The sequence below is a fragment of the Cyanistes caeruleus genome, chromosome 6 (genome assembly GCF_971803275.1).
Source record: "Cyanistes caeruleus chromosome 6, bCyaCae1.hap1.1, whole genome shotgun sequence".
Classification (NCBI taxonomy): domain Eukaryota; kingdom Metazoa; phylum Chordata; class Aves; order Passeriformes; family Paridae; genus Cyanistes; species Cyanistes caeruleus.
This window is the reverse complement of record NC_141706.1, coordinates 19,485,391-19,512,681: the sequence shown is the minus strand read 5'-3', so window position 1 is coordinate 19,512,681 and position 27,291 is coordinate 19,485,391. Positions and strand designations below refer to the sequence as shown.

Sequence of the window (27,291 nt, the reverse complement as noted above, 5' to 3'; positions counted from 1 at the left end):
CAGGGAATGCTACCAGTACCTGTCTGTAAGAAAGCTTAACAAGGAAGCTAATGCCTTTTTTTTTAGCTTGAAAAAAACTGAACATGTACACATATACCTACTTTAAATGCACAGTTTAAATTAATTTTTTTTTAGACAAAAAGCTTTATTTCATATCAAATAGAAACATGACATTACCCTACCTTTTCGTCTCTTTCAACTTAAATAAGCTGAAAATGCTTGCTGCTTTCTGAGCAGCTTTGCTTAGTAGTTGTCACTGCAATATATGGAGGATGCCACAGGGAAGAGTGGAAAATATTCTGTGTATCACTGAAAGTGAAGAAAGAAACTCTTTTACTGAAATCTGAGTTGCCCAACAGACTTATTCAAAGTGTTTTAGTGGCCCTATGTCTGCCAAAAGTTCAATTCCAACCTCTTGTTTTCTTTTAAGGGATTGGGAGAAGAAGAGACAAGCTAAGAGCAAATTAAGAGATGTCAACAGAAGGATTGCTGAGAAGGGAGCATCAGTTGAGCTAAGGCAGTCATAGCTGTTAACATTTAAAAAGCCCTTTCAAGGACTAACAAAATAAAGGATAGAAAGGTACTCATCCTGAAATGGCTTTTATATTTCTGAACCTGTTGTAAAAGCTTTTTTAGAACACTTCCCATCTAAAACCAAAATAGTTCCTATCATAAACAAGACAGACAGCACATCAATACAAAGATCATCTTCACTTATTTTATTTCTGGACTAGCAGAAAAGGACATTATTCAATACCACAGAAAACAAGAAATGCTGCCCCAGTTTAACAAAGGAAGAAAACAAAGAATGGAGAGATTATGTCCTTGAACCTAGGTCTCTGCAGGCTTCTAGTAACCCTGCATGTATTAGGCTTCCACAAAGATTTTTTAGAATTCACATTTTTTAAAGTCATAAAAGGTATGTTAAGAAGCTTTGTTTTGGTACAGTCCTAGCACAGAAAATTCCCAGGTAGTTTTTATATCAGTGTATCTCCTACCTGGTGTTGATGTGAACCAGCCATGCCAAAATAAGGAAATACAGTGGTTTACCATCTTAAGATTTCACATTGTATTAAAATGACTGGGCCTCTTCACTTACCACTTATCACTACAGGGTACAGTGCTAGAATACCGTAAATACTGAGTAAATACCTAAATACTGAGTAAAAATCATTTTTATTGCAATGAAGATACAGCTTTATATATCTCACTTCTTTCCTTTTTTTTCTCTTTTGTGCTTGCTAGTACATAAAAGCCTCAATAAAGACATTTCACAGAAACTATCTGCCAAGTTCAATTATTCTACTGTGAGTCTGAATAAGAAGAAAGTCTTCAGTATTATCAAAATTAATTGTGCTTGTTTAGAGCGAAAACTCTGTAGATCCTTCCTTGGGTGTATCTTCTGTTTCCTTTGGTATACTGTTTCATCCATCTGTAGTAAATCAGAATACTTTAGGGAAAAGAGAATCTTAACATTTTTATCTGTTTGTCTTGGTGAATTTAACTTATGAGTAATTTGAAGGTAGTGTGGAAAAACCACTGATTAACATACTCTAGTGAGCAACACTCTGCTGGAAAAGGTTGAACAAGATTAACATTGTCCTTTTTTGAGTCTCACAGTGCTGTGTAAGCCAAAGTCTTTGAAGTCTGTTGAAAATCATCTGTAAACAGAATTTGTTTCTTCATATAACTGTTTCTTTTCCTAACACCTTTGAATCTTTTATTGGATGAACAAAGAGAAATTAGAAGGAAATGTAAGTGGTATGGGAAAAACTGTGACTCTGTGTGCTCTCCTTCCTAACCCTGTATGATTGTAGTAGTTTCTTCTCCCTAAGGACTTCAGTAACATTTGTGGAAATGGTCAGTGGAAGGGAAAAAGAAATAGCACCAGGTATCTTTCTCCTTCTGGTTTTGCTTGATCCTTAGAGAAATATTTCAAAGGTGTGAAAAAACAGGTGTGCTAAAGCTCTGATATGTCTGCACAGCTCCCAAGTCAGGGTCCTTTTTGAAAAGAAATGTTTCTCCTCAACTTTCATCATCAGTAGAGCACACAGACTTTTCATATGTACCCAGTGTCCAAATAACCTTTGAAGGCTGCAGAAGACTTTTTTCCTGTCAGTATCAGCACCTCCCTGATAGAGCTATATCACAATACTGTCTGCTGCCTCTGCATCAGAAGATTTTTTTCCCTGCGATAACAGTTTCATTAATTTGTGCCCTGACAGTATCTGTTTAAAATGTGTACTCATTACCCCTCTTATTTAGCCAGTTTGGATGTGTTCTGTGACTTGTGTTCCTTTAAATGCAGGCAGTGTCTCCTTAGGAATGCTGATTTTTGCTCCTCTTGGCTACTGGAAGATCTCTGCAGAGGACATACAGATACATATTTGCTTAATCCTTGTACTGGGCTCATGGGTTATTAATTGTGTTTCAGTCACAGCCTACTGGCTTTGAGTAACTGCGAGAAGCACAAAAATAAAAGGGAAATTCATTACTTTCTTTTACCTGTTTAACACCAACATCTTATTTCCTACTTATTTCCTACTTATTTCCAGTAATCCAAGAGTCTATAACATACTGCTTTTACAGTCTGATAGCATTTAAAATGTTTCTGTCATCAAACCTTTAAAATTAATGTAGTGGCCTTTTCAAGATCACCACTCTATTAATAAACTATCAACTATATGGAAGCATTGTCAAGAACCTACTTTGCCTGTACTAAAGTAGACTTTACCTTTTTGATATTCATACTCTAATGATAAAAGACAGTAAGTTGCAGGTGCAACACTGCAGCAATTTATGTAGGTTTTGACTTTGAACATGGAAATTTGCAGACCAAGCATCAAGATATTTTTATTAATCTGAAATAATAAATTTAAAATAAATTAACCTAGGCATGAAAGAGCACTTAATATGGTGGTATTTGTGACAGGCCCAAGACTGTAATGGAATTGTGGGCAGGACAATCTGCTTTACATTAGGATAGTGGTTGTGACATACAGGCACAGTATGCCAGGAAGAAAAATATGCTGTTCTACTGACTTTATGCCACCTTCCTTGTTTTGGTGGGGGCATAACAGGAGCCTGTTTCTATGTTAAGTAATGCATCATTTCTAAGCCATTTGGAATCCAAAGTGGAAGGCGTAGTATAAATGCCTTGTCTAATGCTGTTAATTTACTAGAAATAAGTTCTGTATGAAATACTTTGTTTGAAAGAAAAGACAAGAAAAACAAATGTACGGCTGGCTGCTGTCCCTGAATAGTTTAGTGATTGCTTGGAGTGTGACACACTGAAATGTTCCTGTAGGTTGTTAAAACTGAGATGTGTATCATACAAAATCCTAGCACATATTTCATAGAAATATGTAGATGGGAAAGCACCACCCGGGGACCATCCAGTCTTACCTCTTGATCAGTGCAGGTCCAATTAGAGCAGGTTACACAGGGCCATCTCCAGTCAAGCTGGACTGTGTCCAAGGATGCTGATGCCACAGTGTTTCTTGGCAACCTAGCCCACCATTTGACAATGCTCAAGGTAATTTTTTTCCCCTCATATTGAATCGGAATAGTTCAGTTTGTGTCCATTGTCTCTTGTCATGTCCTTGTGCACCTCTGCAAGGAGCCTTGTTCCATCTTCCCTAAACCCTCTTATTAGGCTGGTGCAGGCAGCAATAAGCTCTCACCTCCTGCTGCTCTTCCCCAGTCTGTGCAAACTCAACTCTCTCAGCTTCTTGTCTATCTTGTATATCACACTGCAGCCTCCCATTTGTCTTCCTTCACTGTTTCAGTATCTGTCTTGTCCTGGGAAGACTAGAGCTGGACCATTGCTCCTGATGCAGTCCCTCAAATGCCAGGAAGAGCGAAATTACCAGGTCGCTCGATCTGCTGGCAGTGCTTCTCTTAAAACAGCCTGGGATGCTGTTGGCTGCCTTTTCTGCCAGGGCACACTGCTGGCTCATGATCAGTTTGTCCACAGGGACCTCCAGTTTTTTCCCTGAAAACAGACTTTCTAGCCAGTTGGCCCCCAGCCTGTACTGTTGCATGGGGTTATTCCATCTCAGAGGCAGGACTTTGCATCTTAGTGTATTGAATTGTAATTATAGAATTCAATGTATTGAGTTATAATTTTTTGCTTGTAAAAATTAATAGCTCTGAGTTTGTCATTTGGGAGTAGCAGTGGTGTGCCTTCTGAATAGTCTAAATAATTCAGAATTATGCATAACACGACTCATTTTTGGATAGCCAGTTTAAGAAAACTACCTAAAGCTGATGATATATCAGGTACATCCTGGCATAAATAAATTACAGAAATCATAGTAAATTACCAGAGAAAGGATAGCAAATTGTTTCCTGAAAGCTGGTAAATTTTTCAGACTAGCAATACTTCATTTTTCTTTTGTACATTTATAAATGAAGAAGGCTGTGCTAATTTGGAGGCAAAACCAACACTACTTTGTGGCTATTCTGTTTATTGATCAACTGAATATTTAACTTTTCTTGTTAGATTAATATAGTGGGGAGTATTTTTATTAATGAAGGGGTTTAAACTATACTTCATTCTGAGGATATTGAAATACCATTTAATATTTTCCAGTGTTATGATTGGATGTTGAATGATTTCTGTCTAATGGCTGCTCATGACTTTCACGTGTACATAAATTCTCAACTAGAAATGAAAGACTTTTTATATTGTATGTATATGTATTTTTATATTGTATTGTATGTCAACATCTATAAAAATATTTTATAGACTTTAAGAATTTTAGAATTATATGAACAATTTGGTTGAAAATAATTTTAGTTTTAGTTCGGGCTTTTTTGACAGTCATAATGAAGATGGTTTTCTTTGTGGTACTAGAAACACCCTTAGAGAAAATACAAATCTTTATTTATGCTTTCCCCCCACGGTTAATTCATTTGCCTTTTTTGAGAATCTTGAAATTTGTCAGAAATTAGTCTGGGAGGATGAATTCAACAGATCTCTGTCCATGGTCTGCTGCATCTTGCTCCAAAGGGCTGTATGGCTGCAATGTTAGGAAAATTTGGCGTATTGTAAATTAAACCTCAGTGCTGCGGGCTCTCAGTTAGGAGATGTTATCCAGAAAGCAGGTATTTCTGGTTCTGCCTGTGATTTTCAGCTGATGACCCCCTTTGCTAATGAAGCATGCAATCCTAATTTGGCATGGGCTGCAGGTAGGATGGTCCTCTTGCAGGTGAAATGTCATTTGCCACATTTTGCAGAGTATTAGTCCGAGCCTATATTTGGTTGGCACCTGTGCTCCAGAACTGGCATCCCACCTTGTGAGAAGGCAGCATGCCACTCTGACAGATGGGGAGGAATGTGAGCATGCCAGCAAACCAGTGTATGCATCAAGGGGTCACATTTCTCTCCAGGAATGTTGAAATACCGGTACACGCAGAGCTTCTGTATCTGAGGCACACGTGTTTCTTGGCAACGACCGAAGTTCCTGCTGAATATCTTGGCACGGGACTAAGGAAGCTTAGTGAATTTTCATGGCTTTCATAGGGTTTCTACACCATGGGAGCCTACATATAATTTCTGCTAAGAATGGCCCTGTGAATGTAAACAGAAGAGGGAATATATTTTGCAAATTATTCTTTCTTATTAATAGATTAAGAACTGTTAAAATGCCATCATAGCTTTCATGGATAATTATTCTTTTGATTAGTTAATGGTTGGTTTATCCTGGTCTGAGAGCAATAGAACGTGTGGTTTGGCAATCAACCCAAAATGTGAATGTCACAGCTTAAACTTCTACCATTTCTTTCTTGTACTTTATTTTGTTTTAACTTAAAAGTAAATTCTGGAATCCCATCACACTTTTGTGCTTCATGAAGAAATTAGCTTTTTTCTGTGTTCCCTTAACGATATAATGTATTAAAATTAACTCTGGGATGTTCCTTTCTTTTCCTGAAGGTAATTCTGAATGGTTTATTTCAGTATTTTTACTTTTTTCCTCCAGAATTACTGTAAAGCTTTTCTATTTCATCCATTACAGCACAGTGTTTTTCACATTTGAATAGCTGCATCAACATGAATCCTTTATAAGGACCTCAAAAACAAACTTTGCCAAGTCCCAGAATACAGAAGCTGATTCACATCCCAATACTCAGCTGCCTCATGAATAAAGGAGAGTCTGTGCCTGACACTTTGAAGCTGTAGCTGTTAAACCATACAGACTATTTACCTCAATAAATCATTATAAGAAACTAAGGTACAATTATACCCACAGAGAAATAGAATTCAAAACACTGATTTATGTGGTTCAGTGCCTGTTCCTTTTTCCATCATGTTTTGAATTTTATGCATGTTTGTCATCTTTGGCTGCTTCCATGTATCTTTAAACTAATGGGTCTTGCTTTTTTAACATTCCCCATTAGGTTTGTTATTTTACTTTGACATACAGACATGATTTGCACGCTGTACAAAGTTTTGCATTTAAAATTAACTATCTAATTTCTTGTGCTGTAGACCAAAAATGGAAAATGTGAGTAATTTGTTTAACATATACCCTTCTCTGGTTAATTTGTGACCATCTAAGCTGAAATTCCATATTAGCTGAGAAATTTTTTGTTGCTTGTTTGTGAGATCTGCAGAGAAATCAATATACAGAGGAATCTATCATTGTGTTTTTCAGAATGTGCCTGCTAATCACAAGGAGATGGAAGCATAGGAAGTTACATTTGGAATAATTTCCTCAATTTCTGCACCCCTTGAAGAGGCAAAATGAATCCAAAAGATAAAAATTCAGTGAGATGAAAGTGCAGCCTCAGAGGAAGGACAGCACTGAAACCAACAAATAATTCCATACGAAATGGTAGGAGTAAGGTAAATAGATATATGAAGGGAAGCCTGAGAGCAGCCACAGACTTTTGGGCCACCCAAGCCTTCAAGAGAGTTCAGTGTTGTTCTATAGAGCAACAGGGTGGGGGAGTGATTTAATAACCAACAAATGTTCCTCAGTAAAACTTCAGATAGTCACCAAATATTTAAACCAACATTTCAAATATGAACCATTGTAAATGTGCTACAGTTCCAAATGCTTTATGCCTTGCTAATAACTTTCAGTGCTGATGCTTGGATGGATCCAAACAGTCCGAAGTGAGGGTGTGTCACGCCACCTGCCTGATCCCAGGGGTTTGGATCAGAGTAGTACTTCTCTGCACTACTGAGAGGGAGCTATAAATCCATAATTATTTCTGGAGTGATTTATAACATGAAAGTTTTCTGGCTGTGTGTATCTTTCATCTATCCAGCTAAAAAAGCTGTGTCTGTTGTAGACAGGTTTGGCCATTTCAGGCTGTTTTTCCTTTATGGTCGATAACAGTAGTTTGAGTGAGAAGCCTAAACACTCCATCTGTATTTTCAATATCTTACACTGAATTTCATAAGATATTCAATTCATAAGGGAATATGCATCTATAATCTTTATATAATACATGAGTAACAGCACACAGTCTTTTTCATGCAGTCTGTGATTTGCATATATATGTATATGTATATAAAAGTCTTACTTTTTGTTGTGTTTTTGTCTCTATGAATTGATAGAAATTTTGTGAGGAAACAATATTATACCTAAAAATTTCTGCATGCAAATGATGCTATTTATCGAGCACTGGAAACTTGTATAGGGTGTTCCATAACCTTGTCCCTAGTAATCCAAGGGTCTATAACATACTGCTTTTACAGTCTGATAGCATTTAAAATGTTTCTGTCATCATATCCATGGAGTTAATGATGTTTTCATACTGTTGAAATAGAGGAATTCTTTGCAGCACAAGTCACATAGTAGCCACACTATTTCCACTCCTTACAGAACAATCTGCTTATTAAAACATATTCATTGAAATTCCATTATTAAAGCTACATATTCTAGGGCTTTATACTTTATACTTATACTTAAATGTTATTTTTTCTCAGTTCCTAGTGCCCTAGAATAGAGATTCCTGCTCAGTTATAAAAAGAGCAATGTCATCAATGATTAAAATTCATAGGTATTTCTGTAAATAAAATTTAAGATTATTAATGTTTCACATTGTTTTATAGTTACCATGTAACAAAGAGCCATTTCATTTTGCAATCTACTGAAAAGAATCTCATCCTAAGTTGAAAAAAATTCTGAAACATTTTCAGCACTTTTTAAAATTTCAAATATTTACTAGGTTATGTTGGCTCAGGTGACTTTGCAACTTCAGTTTTTCAGTTTTCTAAGCAACAAAGAGAAATGCATCCTGAATGCTATATAAAAGCTTTCAAAGTTGGGGATTGTTCACAGTGAAAAACACACCTTCTCAACTACTGGGATGACACAGAAGCTCAGGAAATTGATTCTGTCAGAACTCAGACCAGAAACTATGGCATGTGAAACTTTGCACCAGCTCTCAAATAATACGCATTAAAAAAAAAAAAAAAAGACTATTTTAATTCTTGGTAAAATCTCTTACCAAAATTTCAAAGGGCTGTGTACTCTCAGATGTGTCTCAGGTTTGAAACACAGATCTAAAGCACTGTAAATGCTTTGGCTGTGCATGTTATGTTTTATTTATGTAATTGTGCAGGTGTAGCCAGCGCATGGATGTAACTTTAGTAGTGTAGATGGGTCATGTCCATCTTCGCCAATGAGGAACTTCACATGTAGAAGGCAGCCTTATGATCTCATCACAGTACAGGGCTTGAGCTAATTAAATTAAATCAGTGTAATTAGGCATAACTTTTGTATGCAGACAAATCTTCAGCATTGCATGAACACAGACCAAGAATAAACTTACTCAGTTTACAAAACAGGCTGTTAGCTGCAGCCTATCACACAAATAGGGAGATGGGTTTTTAAATAAACTTAATGAGTTAATGATGTAAAACTGGATGTGTTAAGGAGGGCAAGATATGTCCCAGGAAAACACTGTGAATATTAACCTTAGGCACCTGAACCAATTTGTTGAGGTTGGATGCTCTTTTTGTTGCTAGTTTGCAAAAGTAGTAGCAGTAAGGAAATACAATTTTCTACAGATTTTTTACAAGCTTTTTTTCTATTAGCAGATGCCTTTAACTCACCAAAACTTTAAGTTCAAACAAACATTCTTTAATTCTAGCAATAATTCTTCAGAATATCTAGGGATTATATATAATAGATTGTGAGTATAGCATAAGCAAACAAGGCATCAGTAATAACCTTCTAGCATGGTTTTATCTGGATGTACTGAATTACAAGGAAAACAGTTTTGGATTTTTTCCTAAATCTCGTGGATCACGGATTGGGTGTTTAAAAGTGGAAAGGGAGTAGCCAGACAAAGGAAAAGAAACAACATAAAAAGCCTTAAGTTTGCATGAGTTTCATTATGCTGAAATCCTGACCTCAAATCAATAAGAAATCCTTTATCTGACACATATTGAGGGATTATAGACTCAACATTTTAGAGGATGTGTTTGAATAGCATTGACATCAATACCTTCTGAAAACTGCAGGTGGATTATGAGCTGTGTACTGTTTATATCTGCAAGTACAAGCAGCTGAAGAATTATTTCAGTCTGTCTATGCTAGTTTTGCAACTATGTTATGTTTATTTCTTAGGAAATAATTACTAAGGAGTATGTGTGGGTGTCTGTGTTGGCCAAGTGGCTAAGGCATAGGCACTTTAAAGGTGAGAGTTTTCCTTGCAGTTATGATGGTTTTTGCAGATGGTTTTTGCTTGTGGGGTAAATCAAGTCCTTGGTTTGTATCTGTTTCTTTGTAGGTGTAGCATGTGTAGACACAGCAATGGTTTATTGGCAGCACTCAGTGGCCTATTACATGATGTGTTTTAATATTTTCTAAAGGTGCGTGTAGTTACCTTTAAAGGTACAACAGGGCTCTGCTAAGTGTTGGGATTTGAAAAACATTTCATAATGGGCTATGCTTCTCTTCCAAAAACGCGATGTCTTCCAGGAATCTCCGCTTAGTGAGTCTGGAAACCACAGTGAAGACATGCTGCTTAGGCCGTTGTGTTTGAAAAGGACCAATACAGGCTGCTCTCTGCATTTTCAATTGTTCAAACAACTTTGGTTTGCTGTGGACAGTGTTAAAGGTGCTGAATGCTTCAACGCAATAACCATTTATTTGGATGCTTTGTGAGCTGCACAACTTATTCTGGAACATTTAAAACAGTGTTTATTGGATAATCTTTTATCATAAAATGTTTCTTGGACAGCTCTTAACATATATTCTGTGTTAAAAGAAAGGGATAGACACAAATATATACCAAAAAGAAAAACGGAACTTGAAAACAGAAAAGAAGAAAAGTTACTGTAATGAACAAATCATTGGACTAAACCACACATATTTTAAATTCAGAATGCTCTAATATTTGACTTAGGAGACACCCATTCCAGAAAACCTTTGGGAGTCTGCACTGTGTCTTGTCAATTATTTTAACAATTTCAGCCTTCTGTTCTCTTTTGATGGCCAGCTGTCCTAAAACTGAGAAATGCAGGGAAGCTGTACTTTTAAAGGGGACCTTAGATAATAGATGCCTGTTTTCTCCTTGGTATTCAGGAGGAAAAGGTTTTGCATATTGAAAAAAACCTGTGATATACTTCTAGAAGGATGTTTATAATATTCCTAAAATTAGTCTTCTGTTAATTTTCATGTCAAATGCAAAGAGACTTACCAGTGGCAGCAGTTCTTGTTAATGCAAATCAGGATAGCTGTGGACTAGTGAAAGTAAAAAAGGAACAGCCCTGGATCTGCTGTTATAATATTCCTTCTGTTTGACAAGTCTATGCATTATATTTCATGTATATTTTTCATACACACTTTCTGTTTTAAATAAGCATTCAGAGCGTTCTCCTTGACTGCCACTGTGAAATACAACATTTAGGTCTGTGTTTAAGTGATACATCTTTTCTTTTTTTTTTTTTTTTTTAAATAGAGTTTTAAATCTACATTTACTCATGTTTCTGTCAGAATAAATGAAAACTTTCTGTTTTAAGGACTGATAAAGTTTGAACACAATTCATGTGTGATCAGACTTTAGCAGGTAAGTTTTTAGCATGTCCAAGGCTGTGTAAGGGGAACTTACTTGGAGCTGTTTATTGTTCTGGCTGGTGTCTTCAGGCAACAATAAGAATGACAAAATCTCTCCTGGACAAAACAACAAAACATGTAGTTTGGTGATAGTTAAAGTAAAATGGTGGGCAAGCATGCTTGCAGGAATATAATAAAAGAAAAAGGATAGGTTACAGCTAAAATAAAATCTTACCTTTTGTTGGAAGATTGTTCTGAATTTAAGCAGGTGGAGAATTCTTTCAGGGTTTTCACAGTGCTAGTACATCTCTGTGGAGTGCAGCAAAGTACATCTTTTATCTTGTTTAGCATCTCTGCTAAACAGTATAGCCTTTATTTCAAACTATCACTTTGTGGTCTCAGCAGCAGCATGGTGACAGTGATGGTGATACCTGTGTGTGTTTGAAGTGGAACAGAGATGTTGGTCAAAGACTACAACACCAAGGCAAGCAGGGGAGCTTTGAAGTTGTCTAGAAGGGTGGTGCTGGATCTTGGAGTGGGCTTTGATTTCCCTATTTCCATGAATGTTTTGGCCTTTTCTGTGCATACATCTTATGCTACTGATCACTTTTGCTTTGACTGATGCAAAATTCATGTCTTTTGTCAAGGAGGCAAGGATTAGGATTAGAGAAACAGCCAGTAAAAGAGAACTCTACACAGTTTGGCATAGGAAGAGATGTGTCAGAAAGACCATGAAGAAATACAATTTTTTTGTTGTTGTTGTGCTGGCCCCTCTTAGCTTTTCTTATAATAGACACTAATTTTACTTCTGTTAGAAAGCTGTGAATTGTTTTTTGCTTTCTGATTATAAATGTTAAGATACTTATACAAAAATATATATCTATATTATCCAGATAGAACAAAAATATTTAGTTTGTATGATTAGAAATCTTCTGGACAATGGTTTTCATTGGGAAAAAAGCCAATAGTAAAATTTATGAACATGCATTTTGCTAGGTCTTAATTAGCAGCTCATTAACAGGTAAAGAGTATGGTCAAGTAAGGTGTTTTTGTGTTTTTTCAAAATGCTTGGATTTCTTCAGGAAGTAAAATCATCAGTGTGTATCTTCTATGTATGTATTTGTCTTCCCATGTCTTCATGCATATAAATATACATCTATATCTATATTAATATCAATATCTATATTTATAAATGCATGTATCTGTTGGAATGCAAATATATGTGTGTGTAATGTAATGGCTGTGACCATATAGCCATTCTCTTACCTTCTCTTTTTCCCACATTCTACACCTTTATTCAAGCATTACATTATTTCCTCACACCTTTTGTTTCTCTTGTATGTTAAACTTTGGACTTCCCAGGATAGAATCTTCCTTTTACTGTGTATCTTCTATTTATGAGTAGTGCTTGGTAGAATGGAATGCAGTTGTGAATTGAGTTTTCTATGCTTTGGTCATTTTGTATCACAGCTAAAAGTGACTGAATTAATTTTGTTGGGATAATAAAAATTAATGCTGACTGTTGAGCAATCAATCAGAGATAACAATCTTTTACATATGTAATGAAATTAACATGCAGACAATGGCTATTTTTATCTTTGATGGTGGCTTTGTTGTTCTTGGATAACAATATAATTAATTTTTTATCAATAAAATTAAATATTTTTCATATCAAAAGAACAATTATTTTTAAAGTTTTGGTGGTGGTGATGAAAAAAAATAAGGAATTCTAAATCTAAGGTTACTTATTTGGAAGTGTGTGATAACATACTGAAGTAAATTAAAGCTGCAACATGAAAGGCAAATATTGTTGCACAATTTTTTATTTTTTTTTTTGCAATCTGCTTTAATGAAGGCTCTGTGTGCAACAGACACTTCGGAGCAAGGGAGAAAGCCATTGATAGTGAAACTTGGCTTATAGAACCACCTTTCCAACTTTAGTTCATAAACTTCTGGTCAAAAAAATCGCTTGAAAATGTTTTTCTTGGTAAAGGCTAAAATAATAAATTACAGTGCCTACTGGAATTATGTATATCTGTTATTTTTGTATGTTGTGAGTAGCAGATTGGAACCATAACTGTTTCCATTTTAAAGTACAACTATTCAATGTGTAAATAGGTAAGTACTGTGTATTTAAAATAATTTTAAAATTCTAAGAAAGACACCGAAATACAATATGTAACTATTTATAATTTAATGAAGAATTCTTAATTTCAAATGTTCATATCTGTAATTCCTGAGAAACATGCAGAGTGTACGTATACTTACAGGTACTTTTAATAAGTGTGCAGGAAAAGAGGTTCTAGTCCAGGACAGTATGAATAAGAAAAAAACCCTTCTAAATTTTTCACACTGTCCTATAAGCAGCCCAGTTCATATTCTTGCATCATAATTAGTTGGTTTGTAATCCTGGTAACAATTTAGGATGGAGGAGTTGCTTTGATTTCTCTTTGTTCTCTAAAGATTTCACCTTTTATCTGTCTTTCCACAGGAGAGCTAAGATTTTGGGTCTGTTCGGTCTGCTCAAAAAAAAAAAGAAAAAGACAGCCTTAGTTTCTATGGTCCTGGTGTGTTGGTTAACTACTTTCAAGCTTTTATAATACTAAAATTATGCAGTCAATAAAATAAGGCAATTTATATTTGCTGTACTGATATGCAAGTGCAGATCTGAAATTCACTGTGTTTTGGAGGGGTTTTATGACTTCCTTTTTGTGGTACCAAAACATCTAATCAGGCAAGGACATATTTCTTAAGGTATTACAGGAGATGAGGGACAATCCAGCAGATTTTAAAAGATCACTGATTAGCCATGAATTTTCCCAGTGACCAACATTCAATAAAGAGGACATTTGATATCATGAACTCATTACAAAAGGAGACTAGTGATTTCTCCCCGCTTGTAATAACCTTTTAAGGAAAGAAACGTGTTACTGTTTTGGAATACTATATGTGCTCTAGTAAATTAAGGTGGTTTGTTCATAATTGTATGATTGTGAAGTTTCCTATGTTTATATCACAATTTGTTCTGATGGCAGGACTGTGAGGAAGCATGCTGGATTGAACAGCCCTGTGGCACACAGCATGGGATAATTGCCAAACATTGCCTGCATCATCTGCTCTGACGACAGCAGTTCCAGGATGCCCTAAAGGTACACAGTTGTATATCTACACATACTGATTAAAGAGAATATTGGTCAAAATCTGGGCACTCCACTCTGTGGACACTGGCTTAGACAAGAGTTATAGTTTCTACGTTAAACTAATGTACAAAAGAAAGACATTCTGTTGTCCTTATATTTTTATTCATATGTCTACTGTTAAGAAGAAATTTCTGCTTTTTTTTTTTTTTTTTATTGTTTGGGGTTTTTTTTTTGTTTTTTTTGGGGGGGGATTTGTTTGTTTGTTTTGATAACAATTAAGAAGTGTCTTGTTTCTGACAAATTCCCTAAGGAAATATGTTGAATCTAATTAATAAGATGTTGAATCTAATTAAGATCATCCACTAAGGGTGGTTGAATCCTTGAGCTGTGCTCCTACAGGCAGCTTGAGTTCAACTGACTCGATCTGCTTGACTAACAGAAATCCAGTTTTGAGGACTGCTACCAAATGTATATAAACAAAGCTGAGCAGAAAGACATGGCATTTACAGGTGTTTTTGTAGCTGTATCATAAAAGTCCATGTTATATTTTCCCAGCCTCAGGGATGCCATCCTATTCTTCACCATTCTTCCTGCTTGCTCAAGGACTTAGAAAGTACAGCAGAGCAATGCTGCTAACAACAAGAACAAATCAATACAATCCAAATTGGATTAACCAAACTTTGCTTTTATTATCTCAGCCAGAGCAGGCAAGTAAACAAAACTTTAAAAATTAAGTTCCTTACTTTCCTTCTCCTCAATAACTGTACATAGGACCAGAGGACATCACACATTAAACTTTTATTTCTGAAAAAAATTTATTTCTAGAAATGTCATCCAATAATTCTCCAAATCTGAAAATGGCTTGATTATATGTGAATTACTTTTTCCTGCTTTTCTCTTCTTTGAATTCCTCTGATTTGCAGATTTTCCCCTTGAAGTATCCTTTACACTTTTTCCGTAATGCTCTCCACTGCTGTCCGGCAGAATGTGTTTGTGTTAACCTTTAACATAACTTGACTACACTACTTTGATTTTGGACATCTATTTTTGTATTTGCAAATAATTTGTACTAATTTCCTGAATTATCAGCAGAAGACAGGAAGTGGGAGCACAGAAGTATCTGTAAATACTGATTTATCCTAGTTACATACAAAGACCTACTTCCTAGTCAGTGTATATCTGGGAACAGTCCATGTGTCACCTTGTCTGTTAGAATTCTTTGTTCTGGGTCTTTTTGGCAAGTATATGGCCAATATAAATTTTTCTAAATTTTTTAGGTGTTTTCCCCAAAATCAGTGACAGATTTTATCTTCCTTCCAACTAGTACAGTCAGTGGGAAAGGTAAGGCTACTAACTAGTATCTGTTCATTTATGTACTTCCAAATACCCTATTCTCTTTTAAGAATTAACACGCCAATCCTAATGTAGCTTCCCTGCAGCTTTTGTCTGAAATTTCCAAATAAATTTTTTACAGAGACTTCTTTTCTTGCTGCTGTTACTGTAGTCAGCATATTAGACTTTGTCTGTTTTGTTTACAGTCTGAGTGCAATATTAGAAATCTTTTTGTTCTGGACTTCATATCTCCTAAGTATTTTTCTTCTTTCTTTTAAATTCAGTTATCCAGCACTTCATCATGTGTATATAGCTGCCCTTACAAATGCTAGCCAGATAAATCTGTTTGTTCTAAAAATTTACATATCCTCAAGTAAGAAACTTCATATTTTGAGGGTGTGGGATGGCAGAATTTAGATATTTGCACAGAGGAAAAATGTGCTGTTTTCCATACTATTAATTTTCCAAATGCTAGCTCCTACTCTTGTTGGTTTCAGTCTTTTTCAATCCTTCTCAAACAGCATCTGCCTTATCTTCTCATCTACACAATGAAGGCTTAGAGAAGAGAAATTTGCTCACAAGTGTGATCTGTGTAGCTCAGGAAGGGTTTTTTCATGGCCTGTTATACCATACAGAAACTCTGCTAGATATCTTTAAGACCATGAAAGATTTTTTTCTTTCTTCTTGACCCGTGTATATATATATATATATATATATAGTATTGTGGTAATTTTAACTCTGTATACTTACTCATTCTATCTCAGTGTTTTTAGAGAAGGTGCAGAGGTTTTAGGAAGCTTCGAAGTGTTCAGGCTGGCTCTGGCTCTGGATCCATCACAGCTGGAGTTGATCTAAGTTTGGGCTGCCTTGTCCTCTCCTCGGTTGGCTCTGGCTCTGTGTTTCCACCTTCTGCACTGTGCTGGAACTGGCTCTTGTCTGATCCTTTTGTGAATTGCTCCTTGGAGCAGATCTGGCTGAAAAGGTTTTTTTTGTTTCATTGTTCTTTATCTTTTTTTGCTGTCTTCACTTTTATGGAGTTAGCTTAGAGATGAGCAGCCTCTCTGGGTTGGCTTCTGCACAGTACGTGGGTGTTAGTGCTGAGACAAGGGAAAGAATAGAAAGCCTTGCTTGGTAGATGAGGCTTTGACGAGCCGAATTCTTTGTAGGTTTAAGGTGCCATCAAATCCCACCCGCAGGCTGCAGTTCCAACTTTTTTCTGGGATGATCTCCACACCGGCACCCATTCCCTGCTGCTGTTCCCTCTGGGGCCAGCACTACGTTTTGTGTTGCTGCTCTTTTCCAAATCACAACAGAACCCCTCTCCTTGTCCCCCAAAACCACAGCAGATGCTTCAGCTGACAGAGCATGGAGCCATGTAATGTTACTGTGGGCAATAAGGGAGGAGCAAGAAAAGTAAATATTTTTTTTAAAAAAGTAGAAAAGTAAAAAAAAGTACATGCCAGTCATTAAGCCATGTAAAGTAACAGTGGAATAACAGCTTGTGAAGTATATGTATATATATTTATTATGTTCTACCAATAAACCAGCCTGTTTAGCCTTGACGTGACTTTTAAGAAGACTGTTCTTGAATGGCAGATTGTTCTCCTCACCTTGTCCTCCCACTCACAGCTCTCAGCTTGAGTCTTTTGGTAGCCACCTGTAAGCCCCTGCCAGTATAAAGTCCAGGTCTGGAGTCTTTCATATGCCAGAAATCAATTATGTGTTTTACATATATACATGTAATTCCATTTGTATTTACAGAAAAAAAACCAATAAAGCAATAGAGTTCTGGAAAAAAACCACAACAACTTTAAGAGATTTTCACCAAAAAATAATTTTATATGGTTCCCTGAAGTGTGCAACTAAATTCATAGGGAAGAATAGTCTGACCCTATTGGCCTAAATGATGACTATTCCTTTAGCCTTTTGCACAGATGATGATCTGCCCTGAGATACCCATTCTGGAGTAGCACAAAGCAGAGAATGACTAAAGTCTCATGACTAAACAGTAAGACTAGACAAGAGTTGCAATTATTGTGCAAGTTGGAATTAATCTTACTTGCCTTGATCTCTAAAATACTGATATCTAGCCTAACTTAAATGTTTCTAAGTCTTTTTTAAGGTGGAAGAATGTGACAGACTTCTCCAGTGCCAGTTTCTCTTCTACTTCACAGGCAAACCGGGCAATATCAAAATGTGCTATGGTGATACCTCTCTGTATGTGTGCATGTATTTGATTATAAAAGAATTCTGCACAATTAGCTTATACTAGACAGCTACTTTTAATTTCCTGAACTTTTATGAGCTATAAACTAAGATTGAAGCTCAATTATCATATGCACAAATTTTTAATCCCTTTAATTGTGGAAAACCTTTATATGACTCTCAGCTTTTTTCTATTAGCTAACTGCAAATATTTCATCAACTTATTACTTACTCTTTACATAGACAGAGCTACACCTATTTTTAAGAAGTTCTGAATTTCTAAGAAATGTAGTGATTTGAACCAGAAAGAAATTTTAAGCAAACATCAGAGAAATTATATAATCTTTGGGTTTTACATTAAAAAAAATATAAAATAAAATAATGCTGTAAACTTTACTGTATTTTGGCAATAGCTTGCTTACTGAACATAGAGCTATTTATTTAGTCCACTGAATATGTTCATGAAACCTTAGTAAATTTTCGAAGTAAAATTTGAAAGTAGCATAAAAATCTAGCTGGCTAATAACAGGATATTCTCTGCATAAGTGTGGTTAAAAATAGGAATTAAAAAAAAAATAAATCCAGATTTTAAGAAGTAGTATCTCTGCATTGAAAGGGCAAGAGTCTAAATCTAAATGTAAGTGTAAAAGCTGGAAAAGATTGAACATATGTTATTTCCCACCAGCACAGTATTAAATGCAATTATTTTCTTTCTGCTAAAATCTTGAATATATCTTGCAACACAACCTCAAAGAGTCCCCTGCTGCTGTTGATTATAGTGAATCCCACTTCCTGCCACCCAGTAAGTCTTTGCAATTTTCTCTTTTTCGCCACCCTGTGGAGATAAATAATGTATATTAATGTGGAAATATCAACAGTAAAATCTCTTAATATTCTCCACAAAATAAAGCTTCTCTCTAAATCAAAGGATTTGTATAATTCATTAATTTTTTGAGCAAAAAGAAGCAAGTTCCTATGTAAGGACTTTGAAAAGTTTGAATCTCACTCTTGGAAAACAAGTGTGCCAAATATCGTATAGGAGAGGGATGTGTTTTTTCTAATTGAAAAAAGGATTTGGTATAGTGTACTACACTTAAACCACAGATTTTAGTGCTTTCCTTTCTCAGACTCATTAAATAGACCTTGACAAATCTCTGTTTCTCTTCCTTTGACCCAGAACCTTAGGAAGTGTGTCAGAGAATTTAGTGCTGTTTTCAGGAATTGCTCCCTGTGCTGAATATGACTGTGGAGGATGTTCTAGAAAAGGCTTGTGGCTGTGATAAAAGTGTACATTCAAATCCAATACATTGCTAATTCCACACTCAGCTCTCCCCACTTTTGTACATTAAAAAAATGTTACATGACAAATTTCCTTTGCAGCTCTAGGTTCTAGAAAGGATAAGAAAAGCAAAGGCAGAAGCTATGACCCCCTGAATACTGCTTTACAATCGAGGCTGAGGTTTCAGTGCTTAAGTGGAAAATTGCTATACTAAAGAAATGGTTGCTTGCTGAGTATATGAGTTGGAGATCTGGGATGTGTGACCATATTGATTCTAAGGTGCTCTTATTTTGCTTAACATGTTTTTCCTTTTAATTCCAATTTCCAGGAGCATGGGCTCCTTTGATGAATACCGTAAACATTTTCTAAGTTAATTTAAAAGAAACCCCAACCCTATAATGCTAACCTTTCTATTGCTTAAATGAGAAAGCTAATTGAAATAAATGTTCAAACCAGAGAAGAAGAAAAAAATTTTAAAAATAAAATAAAAAAAAAACAAAACAAAGAAGGAAAGAACCTCAGAACAGAACCCTTAGTCACCAACATTTCAGATGGCAGTCTGAGGAGTCTAACCAGTCTGTAGTATCAAAATACCATCAAATTAAAATAACGGCAAAATACTGAGACAGAGGCAAATTGTGTCCCCTCCTCTGTGGCTGTGGCAGGCCAGCAGTCAAGGACCCAGCCAGGAGTGTCATTTCTGTGGGAAGGAGGGGAGGGAGAAGGGAGGATACCCTTTTGTGTTTCAGGGCTGGGGAATGCAGTACTAGAAAAAGTGGGCAGTTGTGAGCTGCATTTTATTAGCTGGTTTGGTACTTGGCAATAGTGCAGCACCAGTGCAGGCTGTTACTGACTCAGGGAGAAAAGCTGTTTCCTTCTTTTGTCCCTTTCTGCCCTACCAATAACAGCTGCTGGGAAGGTATTTTCCCCATGGTGTTTTGTTGAAAGGTAGACAAAATATTTTCAATTATCCCTTGCTGTTATATTTCTGTGTAAATAATTTGTGTTAGAGTAAAAATCCATCTAAGGCAGGAAGACTGTTTGCTACTTTCAGCCCCAATTCTGTAAACATTTCTATGCATGTTTAGTTTTCACCATGTGAGCAGTATTCGTTTGGGTGAAGTTAAGGATGGCTGTAGTTGCAAGCTGGAAATTTGACCTACTTTGCATATCATTATGCATTTATCACAATTTTAGTCCAAGAGAGTGTCCCGGAGATGGGAAGTCTGAGTTGTGGAAGAGTCCATCAAGGAAATTAAATCTAGCAAACTAATATGAATTAAATACTTTTGTATTTTAGTGTAATAGATTCATTCACAACTGGAGAAAGTAGCAGGAATAACATAAGCATTAACAAAAATTAGAATTTATTCAGTGGCTGAGGCAAAAACCAAAAGCAGCTCGGATGGTGGCAACACACAGGTGATTTATGAGTGCCTTTTATAATTAGAACTGCAGATTTTGAAATTATTTTGCACTTAGCAAAGAGAGTTTTGTTTGTTTTGTACATATGCTAAGATTTCAAAAAATTTTAATGTCAAGTCAGCTATGCATCATCTTATTTGTACCAGGACATTGTAATAGCAATACTTAAAAATCCTCCTATTGAATGTGATGCAGGATTCTAAGTATGAAGGCTGAAGCTCATTACTAACTACAAGTATTTCTACACATTATCTATTCCATTAACTTAGCTCCTGATACTGCAGAAGTTAAGACACCCAGAATTATAGAGAGTGAATAATTCTATTAGAGTAAATGGGACTCCTACAAATGTGTGAAGTGAAATGTGAGCATGAAACAAGCAAGGCTGGGGCTTTTAATGGGAATCTTGTTATGCATAAATATAATTGCTATGTGAGGAGCCTTTCATGAATTAAGTCCCCAACAGGCTCCCTCCAGGTAGAGAAATAGGATAAAATGCAAAATCCAAAGAGGGTAGGCCCCAGGTTTTTAGAAACTTATGCCCACATTCACTTGCATCCATAGAAGCAGATATGGATCTGTCTAAATTGAGCTCGAGGCAGGCATTCTTAGCATTTTTTCTACTCAAGTGACTCGGTGTAAGTGACTTGTTCAGAAACACTCTGTAGGTTTGTAGCACAGCCAGGAATAGAACCCACATCTCTTGACTCACAGTTATAGACTAGACTTCTGCTCAAATTAGTGTGAAAATGTAATTGGCCATGTTTCTCTATGAGGGGGGATTTATTAATATTGCTGCTACCTTACAGTGTTTTGTAATTTTCTTGATGTGATCCCATTCAGTAAAGGTGTAGAGCTGAACGTGAGCTTGCTCTGAGTAGATGCAGAGCATCTGGTTTATACAAATGGTTCCCAACCAAAAGGAAAACTTGGAACTGTAGATTTTTAATGCACAGATCTTGTGCTGTTGCAATGTTAAGAAGTCCTTGTTGTTATGAATGTGCATTATGAGTATATTGTACACAGTCCTGGTATGCAAATGTGTAGCATTCAGAGAAGTGAAATAATTCTGTGTTATTATTATCTTTGTAAATTGCATCTTAAGAGTTTGTTGAGGACTTTACGACGGCAGTTTTCTATAGTCACAGCTATACAGCACAAAGTGTTTCTTTCATTATTAACAATAACTGAGCCAATGAAAATGCTTTTAAATATACACCAGACAAGCAGTTATCCAGCTCTTCCTTCTTACCATCCACAAACCATCTTTTAGCATCTTATAAACGAGCATGTAAAATAGCTTTGTAAACATCTGCTTTTCATTGTTAATTGTCAGGGAAAACTAGAGATTTAAATGCTTCTTTTGTAGCATTCCTTAATCCTATCAGAAAGGAGAGCTCTAGATGCTTCTCCTTTCTCACTGCAGATAGTTTCCATAGGCTGGGGCTTTCTTCTTTTTTCCTTTTAATTTATTTTTTTTATTTTTTTAAATTTTTTTTTAATTTTTTGTAATACCGATACTTTTAATTTACTTACAAACAGCTTGTTTCACATCTCAGTTTGAAAGATCCTGCACATTCTAGTCTGTGTCGCAACTCAGTAAATTTAAACAAAGTATCCTATAGAATTACTGATTGCTGTGTACAGTGTGTTGAAAATCTAAATTTTTTTCTCATTACAATCTGTTCAGTATTTTCTTTCTTATATAAACTATCAGGTCAGGTATTGTATCATACATATGCAATAAGAAAACAGGAATATATGTTCATACATAACATAAAAATAATAAATAAAAAATTCACACTGCTACAATATAATTTTTTTTAGAAACACTGCCTTTTTTTTGGTTAGCTTTTCTGTTCTAATAATCAAGTCATTAATGTCATTTGAGTGTGTCTGGAAATGATTTACTTAAGGTAGCATTCATAACACACAGTAGCTGCATTATACAGGAAAAATAAATCTATTCATGTTCCATTTCCTACCTTTAAAGCTTTTTTTAAGATTTTGTATTATGGTCCTGGATTTGTAACATTTGACTTTTTGCTTCTTGCACACACAAAAGGAACACTGATGATTTAAAATTATTTCATGTTTTGTATTTTGTGGACAGGAATAAATCTTTACTTTTTTTTTTTTTCCCCCCCCAAATCTGCTTTGGTTGGGAAAAGATACTTTTCTTTACTTAGAGTTTGAATGTTTCTGTAGCTTTCATCTTTTAATTTTGGTGTTTTGAAGTCAAAGTCTGCTTAACTAGTTCCTCCAGTACAGTCATTATTTTAGAATAATATAGATTTCTCCCTGTTTTGTTAATTAAATAATAATTTAAGGGTACCTTTACCTATTAGTGTTTTCATTCCTGCTATTCAATATTTACTTCTAGAACTTCCTAAAAGAATTGTTACAAGGACCTCAGCATCACTGCATGTAAAATTAATTGAAATGACATATTGTTGCAGTTTCTATGACAACCATATCATGATGCTGATGCTCTCAAAAATTTATAAACTACTATTTCAACTATGCTAATAGCACTGAGTGCAGCTAACATTTATTTACTTAATATTCTTATTAGAACCAGGCTTTTAATACTTCATTAAAAAAAATCAGAAAAGGTGTATGTCGGTATTTTTCATTTGTCTGATGTTGTTTTTTTGTGAAGGAATTCTAGCTTTCTGTAAGAATCTTTTTTAAATCTAACTCTGCTACATTATGTTGATGAAGGGCTTATTCACTCAAAACAAAGAGAATGTATATCATCACTCACTAACTTTTAAACATGACATTCCAAAATAACTCTTACAGTGCAATCCACAGCAAAGAGCAGTCCTGTTTTGCTAGTGGAATATTTAAAGCCAGTTTATTCCTATTTGTATTGTCCTAGATGCTAAACCTCAAATGCTTGTGACACGAGAGTACTGATTCACTGGCATGGCTTACATAAATAAAATCGTAAGCTTAAGTGTCTTCATGACTAGGCACAGAGTTACAAATCCCCCCAAAATATTTACTTATATTACTACTTGTTTTATTGTAAATGTGAAATGTGAAAAGGCTTTGCCTGGTAACTTGATTTTTTTTCCATATTAAATACATACCTTTAGTATAATCACGTTATTCCATCAATCTGCAGGCTTTTAGAAGTTAGCTGATTTTAACAGTTTGACAGGGAACTCTATTACTCAGGCAACACTCACATTGGAATCAATGAGTGTTTTACTTGAGTAAAAAATTCAGTACCAATGTAAGATGCCTTATTCATATTACTTCATAATTATATAGATTGCAATGACTTAAAAAATAGTGAGCTTTACTTTCCAAACGTAGTAATTTTATTCAGTCTAACTTGCACTTATTAAAAAAGTTTGTTTTCTATTCAAAATACGTGGTTCTCATGTATAAGACTTATTGATCATTGATCCAAATAGGAAATAAAACACCTTGATCTTTCAGTCGTTTGTCTTAGGAAGACTCCAAAACAGTCAAATCACATTTATTTCACTTGAGTCTTAAATCTGATATTACACTGGAAAAACGTTTCATATAATTGAATGTTCGAATACGTTGAGATCATGTCGCATTTCGGTTTTACCAGTATGAATGCTTTCGGCAGTTTCTGCCCAACATTCCCCATTTACTAAGCTATATTTAAACATGATTTGAAAGATTTATACAGTGACTTGCTCCTTAGTCAACTTTGTTGCAAGAAGTTACTACTGTGTATTTGGGTAAGAAAATGTGCAGTGCCCGAAGAGGACAGGAGGGAGGACATGGCGTGGGATATGCCATGATATTTACAAACTGCAAATAAAATTGGACAGCTTGAAACAACTCCGTACCTACCCCAAAATATCTTTGTTCACATTTTAACCTCTTGTCTTGGTATTTTCTAAACTGTCAATTTCCAGCATCATAATTTTGAATCTCTTCATAAGAAGCATGCACTTCACATACATAGGACTTGAGCTTCTGGATGAAACAACTGGCAGTGACAGGAGCCTACAAGATTAGGCCATATTGTGACAAACCCAAAAGCACATCTTGAAACCAATGCAATTTATAAGTGCACAGTGTTAGTAATATAAAATACAAAATCATTGCCCTATCTCGAGAATTCCTTTTATTTCTGTTAATGTGGCATGTGTATGTGGCTAAGTAGTAATACATTTATTTGCAGTGTGGGGCAGTCTCCAGGTGAAAGACAACTTTTTTTATTTATTCTAACCTTCAGGGTCGTTTTTTGGTTTTTTTTAATTTTTTTTTTTTATTTGGGTCTTTTTGTTTGTTTGTTTGTATTATTTTTCACTCAGTATATGTTTGCAGCACAATAGTTTGGTCAGGAACTTTGAAAATTGTTCTTTGTTGGTGGGGTTATTTTTTATTTGAGGAAGGTGGGTGTATGAAAGAAAAATAATCTGACGGAATATTTGCAGTGTTACAATAGAAAGCCTATATGTGCTCTGTTGAATTCCAGCATGTGCTATCAGAATGGGACATTGCCAATGAGAAAACAAGAGCAGCGTGATGTGCTGATAGGGGTTTGCAGTCATCATGTTTTAGCAAGGGCTTTTCTGCCACTGAGACTCTAGGGGAAGATCCACAGCAACTTTCATGTTAACACCACTGACCTAGAGCTTACTGTGGGCTGGAATATAAAATAGAGCTGCTGTGGGCTGTAAGGGGGTTCTGTAGCATGAGTCCCCTCCCAGCCCCTCAAATGTGTGTGTGGGTATAGCTCTACCTGACACAGATCCTCCTGTCCTTCATTCTCAAAACAAGCTCTGCTATTCCCAGCTGAAGCTGGGAAAATTGGTATATGTGAGGCTATACAGGTGCATGCTCAAGGAAGAGATGCTTTAGTGTGAGCATGATGATTGCTTTAAACATCTCTGGCATGGCTTTGGGTTGCTTCTGCAAAGGGATGTTTAGAAAAGGTGTATGTTGGTATTTTTCATTTATCTGATGTAGGTTTAAAATCACTGGTAATCTTGAGCTGCATTTCTGCATGTAAGCCGTGTTTTACGGTCATCCTGTTGTACAGAGACGGGACTTGAAAAATGATTAAGATGACAAACAGGCAAATCCAGCTGTTAAGTGAAATTCCCCGATTAGGAAGAGCAGATGCATTTCAGTGGAAATATCTGCACCTTCCACCATCACGCTACTGTTTTTCTACTTTCATTCTATGCATGAAAAGCATCAGGTATCCAATCTTAAGGTGATTCCTAATCACAGCTGGATGTAATTGCCATTTTTTGGAGCTTGCTATTGGAATTCTCATGGTTCATGTGCGGAGTTTACTCCGCTAGTGCACCTAGGAGGTAGGAGTTAAGGGACTTCAACCTTGCCGGTGCAGTCAGTGCTTTTCTGGGCGCCAGGATGCCCTGACATGATGGATGCTTTCCAGTAGCTGGGATTATTTCCACCAGCTGCTGAAAGTCTCCTGAGAGGAACCCCCTTCTGGGTTAAAGCTTTTCATGAGAAGTAAGTGATGTGTTTTGCCCCTATAGAAGAAGATCTGTCTTCTACAGTAGATCAATTTCCACAGCTTTTGTGTGCCTGGAGCGTACCTAAGAAAGTCATTGTGCTGAGTCTTGTCCACAACTTTTAGCAGTGTCACCCTAGGTACTATCCATGGGTGGTGACAGCCTAGTCTTTTTTTTTTTTTTTTTTTTTTGTTCCCATTCCCTTTCCATTAATATAAATATAACCAACCAAAACCCCAGCCTCAAACTTGAAATCAACTAAAATACTTGAGAAGGAAAATCTTTCAGGAATGACCGGGCAGTGCAACTGGCCTGATTTTGACCAGGGAGGAGGTGGAAAGAGAGCGGGCAGAGGAGCCAGCAGCGCTCCCTGGCACACGCTACAAGGGGACGCTGCCTTCTAGCAGGGGGGTCGGAGAGGATTTACAGGGAGCGGTACCGGCGCGAGGAGCGGCCCGGGATGCACTGTGCCCTACTCTCCCCAATCCTCTGAGGAGCGCCCAGCGACGGCGAGACAGGGGAAGGAGGGAGAAAGTCTCGGGGCAGGGATTTAAGGAAAACACCGGCGTGGTGCTTTCGCTTTGTGCACTCTCATCTCCCTCAATTCTCCCTAAATTGTCCCCCTCTTTCTCCGTCCCGTGAGAGCGGACGGGAGGCAGCGGCATGCGCTGTCCCGGAGCCCTGGGGGCTGCGGACTGTCCGCGGCGGAGCCCGGCCCTCTCGTCCGCCCTGCGCGGGGTGCCCGCGGCCGCGGCGCGTTCGGCTGCCCCGGAGCGCGGCGGGCGCTCGGTGCGGGGTCCGCGCCTGCCTCACGGTGGCGCGGTAAGCACACGGATGGGCCCGGGGCGGGCGGCCGGGAGCGCGCTCCGCTCTGCCCGCGCTGGAATAACAGTCCCGGTAGCGGCTCGGCTAAATCAAACCGCTGCTACAGCGGCGCAGGGACGGGAGGTGCACGATGCTCCGCGCCGGCGCAAGGTGTTTCAGCCTCCCCGGTCGGCCCAAAGCCCGGCGGCATCGGAGCGAGGGTCTGCGGCATCTGAAGAGCGCGGTCTCACCTGGGGTTAGTTTCCCCCTCCCCCTCGCCGTCTCACTCCTCCCCCAGTCCCCCCAGGAGAAGTTTGCAAAGAATGCGATGGAGAGTGTAAAGCAGCAGACGCCGACGTTAAGCTCCGGCTCGGTTCGGGCACGAGGAGCTGAGCCACAGCCCCGAGCCGCCGCCCTCGTCAGCACAGCAGCGCGCCCCCGGTACCCGGGCTACCCGTGAGGGGATAAACACAATGTAGAATCATCTTACCTCCGAGCCGAGGGAGCAGCCTGCGAGGCAGGAGCGGGAGCAGCGCGGCTCGCGCCTCCCGCCCCGGCCGGTCCGTCACCGCGCTCCGGCAGCGCCGCCGCGCCCGCCC

At 37.2% G+C, this 27,291-nt stretch overlaps 1 protein-coding gene and 1 long non-coding RNA gene across 15 annotated transcripts in view; one reads left to right on the top strand and one right to left on the bottom strand.

The window, feature by feature from the left end:
- Positions 1-704: 704 nt before the first annotated feature.
- On the bottom strand, positions 705-27,291 carry LOC111930823 (uncharacterized). Of its 2 annotated transcripts, XR_015288037.1 has the most exons (6): positions 27,183-27,291; positions 16,244-16,877; positions 11,257-11,452; positions 11,077-11,138; positions 3,406-5,575; positions 705-2,458 (listed from the first exon to the last, which is right to left on the bottom strand). It is a non-coding gene; the product is annotated as an uncharacterized LOC111930823 (long non-coding RNA). The 2 variants fall into 2 exon arrangements; XR_002865323.2 differs by lacking the exons at positions 16,244-16,877; positions 27,183-27,291 and adding an exon at positions 13,290-13,540 and having other exon boundaries at positions 11,077-11,135.
- The window catches only part of SOX6 (SRY-box transcription factor 6), a 369,681-nt gene continuing 369,114 nt past the window's right edge, over positions 26,725-27,291 (top strand). For 10 of the 13 annotated variants that reach the window (XM_086893210.1, XM_086893206.1, XM_086893195.1 and 7 more), the window contains exon 1: positions 26,800-26,948. The gene's annotated coding sequence lies outside the window, so the exon portion shown is untranslated. Of the gene's footprint in view, positions 26,949-27,291 lie in introns of all 13 variants that reach the window. The other 3 variants (XM_086893202.1, XM_086893189.1, XM_086893212.1) reach the window with 2 other exon arrangements.